Source organism: Schistocerca serialis, chromosome 8, assembly GCF_023864345.2.
Source record: "Schistocerca serialis cubense isolate TAMUIC-IGC-003099 chromosome 8, iqSchSeri2.2, whole genome shotgun sequence".
NCBI lineage: Eukaryota > Metazoa > Arthropoda > Insecta > Orthoptera > Acrididae > Schistocerca > Schistocerca serialis.
The window spans coordinates 190,060,628-190,066,237 of record NC_064645.1 but is presented as its reverse complement, the minus strand read 5'-3'; the positions used below and the strand labels follow the sequence as shown (position 1 = coordinate 190,066,237).

The 5,610-nt window shown below is 49.0% G+C and overlaps 1 pseudogene; it reads left to right on the top strand.

Moving 5' to 3' along the window:
• Positions 1-5,180: 5,180 nt before the first annotated feature.
• LOC126417925 (5S ribosomal RNA) lies at positions 5,181-5,298 on the top strand (annotated as a pseudogene).
• Positions 5,299-5,610: the final 312 nt, after the last annotated feature.

Genomic DNA, 5,610 nt, shown 5'->3' with positions numbered 1-5,610 from the left:
TTGCATTGTCCTCTAGGAAACCTGATTCCCAGCCATGGAGACCCCTGCCCTCTGTGGCTATAAGGGATATTACAGAAACTGTAGCGACTATAATAGACTGTCAGGTGGAGTTTGCGTCTATGTCCTGAACTCAGTATGTAGTGAACCTGTGCCCCTTCAAACCCCTCTTGAAGCTGTGGCTGTCAGGATAAGGACGATGCAGCAAATAACTGTCAGCATTGTATATCCTCCTCCAGATGGTGCAGTACCCCTGAACATATTGGCTGCACTGGTTGATCAACTCCCTAAACCTTTCCTACTTTTAGGAGATTTTAACACACATAATACCATTTAAGGTGGTACTGTGCTTAGTGGCCGAGGCAGAGATGTCGATAATTTACTGTCACAACTTGACCTCTGCCTCTTAAATACAGGTGCCTCCACACATTTCAGTGTGGCACATGGCACATATTCGGCCACTGATCTCTCGTTTTGCAGTCCTGGCCTTCTCCCACCTATCCACTGGAGAGCACATGACGACCTATGTGGTAGTGACCACTTCTCCATCTTCCTGTCACTCCCCCGGCGTCATGCCCTCGGACGCCTACCCAGATGGGCTTTAAAGAAGACAGATTGGAAAGCCTTCACCGCTGCTGTCACAAGTGAATCTCCTCTACATAGTGCCATAGATGTTGTCCCTGAGCAGGTCACTACAGCGATCGTTTCTGCGGCAGAAAACGCGATCCCACGGTCGTTAGGGTGCACCCGGCGAGAAAACAATCCCTTGGTGGTTGCCGGAAGTCGCTGAAGGTAATAAAAGAGGGTCGGCGAGCTCTACAGTGACATAAGCGGCACCCTTCCCTGGGGCACCTAATAGCCTTTAAGTGGCTCCGTGCGCGCGTTCACCAGCTTATAAAACGACGGAAACAGGAGTGTTGGGAGAGGTACAAGTCGACCATTGAATGTCATACGTCACCTTCCCAAGTCTGGACGAAGATCAGACGTCCTTTTGGGTAAGAGACCCTCCAACAGGTGTCCCGACGCAAACGCGATTGCCGAACACTTTGCCGAACACTATGATCGAGCCTCTGCATCAGAGAATTATCCCCCCCCCCCCCCCCCCCCACAGTCTTTCGCACCCTCAAACGGCGGATGGAAAGAAAAGTCCTCTCGTTCACTACACGCCACAGTGAACCCTATAACGCCCCATTTACAGAGTGAGAGCCCTCAACGCAACATCTCGTCATCTTCAACCGCATCTGGTGCGATGGCGTCTTTCCATCGCAATGGCGGAAGAGCACCATCATTCCAGTGCTCAACCCGGTCAAAACCCGCTTGATGTGGATAGCTACCGGCCCATCAGCCTCACCAACTTTCTTTGTAAGCTGCTGGAACGTTTGGTGTGTCGGTAGTGGGTTGGGTCCTGGAGTAACGTGTCCTGCTGGCTCCATGCCAGAGCGGCTTCCGCCAGGGTCGCTCTACCACTGATAATCTTCTGTCCCTCGAGCGTGCACAGCCTTTTCCAGACGCCAATGTCTGGTTGCCGTTTTTTTTACTTACGTAAAACATACGACACGACCTGGCGACATCATATCCTTGCCAGAATGTATGAGTGGGGTCTCCTGGACCCACTGCCGATTTTTATCCAAAACTCCCTGTCGCTAAGTACTTTCCGTGTCCAGGTCGGTGCCTCCCATAGTTACCCCTGTATTCAAGCGAATGGCGTCCTGCAGGGCCTTGTATTGCGCGTCTCTAATTTTAGTGGCTACTAACGTTCTAGCAACAGCTGTAGGACGGCGGTCTCACCTTCTCTGTACGTGGATGACTTCTGCATTTCGTACTGCTCCTCCAGTACTGGTGTTGCTAAGCTGCGACTACAGGGAGCCATTCACAAGGCGCAGTCATGGGGTCTAGCCCACGGCTTCCAGTTTTCAGTCGCGAAATGTTGTGTCATGCATTTCTGTCAGCGTCGCATCGTTCATCCAGAACCAGACCATTACGTTAATGACGATCCACTCGCTGTAGTAAAGACAAATCGATTCTTAGGACTGGTTTTCGACGCCCGATTGACTTGACTACCTCGCCTTCGTCAGCTTCAGCGCAAGTGCTGGCAGCACCTCAGTGCCCTCCGCTGCCTGAGCAACACCAACTAGGGTGCAGATCCCTCTGCGCTGCTGCAGCTCTACATAGCCCTTGTTCAATCCAGCCTTGACTATGGGAATCTGGTTCACGGTTCGGCGGCGCCCTCAGCGTTGCGTTTACTCGACCCATTGCACCGCTGTGGCGTTCGCCTAGCGACAGGAGCTGTTAGAACGAGTCCAGTGACCAGTGTCTTGGTGGAGGCCGGAGTCCGTCCATTAGGCGTGCACAACTACTCGTTACATTGCGCACGTTCGTAGCTCTCCTGCGCGTCCGAATTACTGTCTCCCAAGCATGGCGGTTCATCTCCCGCATCGGCGGCCCAGGTCAGGGCTTACGATTGCGGTTCGCCTCCGGTCCCTTCTGTTTGAACTGGAGTCCTTCCCGTTACCAAATCTCCTCGAGGTCCATTCACGTACACCTCCATACGTCGCAGATCCTTCTGGACCTTTCGCATGGCCCTAAGGACTCCGTTAACCCTGTGGCTCTCTGCTAACACTTCCTCTCGATTCTCGACATGCACTGGGGCCATGAAGTGGTTTACACCGACGGCTAGATGGCTGATGGTCACGTACGCTTTGCGTATGTTCACGCAGGACATATTGAACAGCACTCCTTGCCAGATGGCTGCAGTGTTTTCACTGCAGAGCTGACGGCCATTCCTGGTGCTCTTGGGCACATCCGCTCATTTCCTGGTAAGTCATTTCTCCTGTGTACTGACTGCTTGAGCAGCCTATAAGTTATCGACCAATGCTACCCTCGCCATCCTTTAGTAGCGTCCATTCAGGAGTCCATCTATGCCCTGGAATGGTCCCGTCGTTCAGTGGTGTTTGTGTGGACCCCAGGACACATCGGAATCCCAGGGAACGAACTTGCTGAGAGGTTGGCCAAAAAGGTTATGCGTAAACCGCTTCTGGAGATGGGCATCTCCGAAACTGACCTGCGTTCTGACTTAGGCTGCAGGGTTTTCGGCTTTGGGAGATGGAATGGCATAACAGTACGCACAACAAACTGTGTGCCATTAAGGAGACTACAAATAAGTCTTCCATGCGGTCCTCTCACAGGGAATCATTTGTCCTCTGCCGGCTACGCACTGGCGATATGTGGCTAACGCATGGTTACCTCCTCTGTCGCGAGGACCCACCTCAGTATCTCTGTGGCTCACAAATGACGGTCGTCCACCTCTTGCTAGACTGCCCAACTTTTAGCAGATCTGCGGCGGACTTTTAACTTTCCCAGCACCCTACCTTCGGTGTTGGGCGACAATGCCTCAACAGCAGCCATAGTTTTACGTTTTATTCGTGAGGGTGGATTTTATTATTTGATCTAAGTTTTACCGCATGTGCTTCGTCTCTCTGTGTCTTCCACCCTAGTGCTTTTAGGGTGGAGGTTTTAATGTGTTGGAGAGTGGCTGGTTCTCCTTTTTATTCTCATGGTCAGCCAGTCATGGTAATCTGCTCTCTTGTTTTGATGTCTTCTACATGTTTCTTGCGTCTCTCTGTGGTTTTCTTGTCCGACTTTGTCCATTTTAGTGTTTGTTGCCCTTCTGTCATTCTTGTGGTTTTCTCTTTTCTTCCAGCGGTGTTTTGTATGTCTCGATTATTTTACTCCCGTCTTTGTGGAATTGTTTTAATCAGAACGAGAGACTGATGACCTAGCGGTTTGGTCCCACCCCTCTCTTTTAAACCAACCAACCAACCAACCAACCAATCAGTACCCACACTACTTCCAGGAGATACTGAACCTGTACCAATAAGGGGCAGCTCGAATCACAACAAGATGTTTTGAGCTGTGGGAGTGTTTCAAAAATGGCTCTGAGCACTATGGGACTCAACTGCTGAGGTCATTAGTCCCCTAGAACTTAGAACTAGTTAAACCTAACTAACCTAAGGACATCACACACATCCATGCCCGAGGCAGGATTCGAACCTGCGACCGTAGCGGTCTCGCGGTTCCAGACGGCAGCGCCAGAACCGCGCGGCCACTTCGGCCGGCCGTGGGAGTGTTTCACACAGATGCTGAAGGAACTGAACCGGCACACACTTGAAGAGAGACGCAAACTATCCCGAGGAAGCCTATTTACAAAGTTTCATGAGGCGGATTTAAATGATGAATCTAAGAACTTGCTGCAACCCCTAAGTATCGCTCCCGTAGGGATCTTCAGCACAGATTAGATTAATTACAGTGTTCACAAAGGGACTTAAATAGAGATCCTTTCCGTGCTCCATGGGTGAACGGAACGAGACGAAGCCCAAATAACTGGCACAATGGGAAACACCCCCCACCATGCATTTCAGCGTGGTTGGCATAGCGTGGATGTAGATGTAGAAAGAGACTGTACACTGAACCCGAATTTCTCAAAAAAACACTTTTTTTTTCCTTCCGTTTTGGCCAGCGAGAACTTCATTTCGTTCTTGTCTGCTCTTTTGTTTTCCTGCAATACTCTTCCATTTTTTCACCATGTCTTTTTTTTATTTGTCAGGTTACTTCACATCTGTTCTTTTACTGCTTCTGCCTTGAAATCTTTCCAAACTAACATTTTCCTTCTGAAACTGTCTCCTTCTGCTGCTTTTTATGCTTTTGTGCCGTGTATTTCTAACTCTTTCTCAACTTCTTTTATCGAGATTATTGTTAATTTCTGTTCTCGGAGACACTTCAATTGCTATTCTGTCAGCGTGTTGGCATTTACACCGTACAAATGTCGAAAAATTTGATATCTTTCATCATTGTTTCTTAATTTTCAGGCTTATATGCTTTTATTTTTTATTTTTTGGAACTAAAATTTTCCACATGATATTTCGCTAAAGCAGTTTATCAAAACTATAAATCATTACTAGGCATTTCACAACCGTGTTGTAATGCATTATTTTTGCATTTCTTGATAATCACTTCTTGTCGTGAACGTTTTTTGTTATTCCATAAGCTCTTTTCATTTTGTGTGTTTTTTCATTTATGGCGGATTTTCTCGAATTATCAGCCCTAGATACTTGAATTTTTTGAATTTTTCTACTTGGCTAATGTCTAACTGTGTTAATATTTTGGTGCACATTTTTATGTTAATGGCCAACGGCCTTGCCGCTGTGGTAACACCGGTTCCCGTCAGATCACCGAAATTAAGCACTGTCGGGCTGGACCAGAAATTGGATGGGTGACCATCCGGTTTGCCGAGCGCTGTTGGCAAGCGGGGTGCACTCAGCCCTTGTGAGGCAAACTGAGGAGCTACTTGACTGAGAAGTAGCGGCTTCGGTCTCGGAAACTGGCATACGACCACGAGAGCGGTGTGATGGCCATATGCCCCTTCGTATCCGCATCCAGTGACGTCTGCGGGCTGAGGAAATACGGCGGCCGGTCGGTACCGTTGGGCCTTTCATGGCCTGTTCGGGTGAAGTTTGGTTTAGTTTTTTGTGTTAGTGTCGAATTTGGTTATCTCCGCCCTACGGAATATCTGCTCCAACAGACTGACTTGTATTGCTGCATCCGCGATTATTTTCG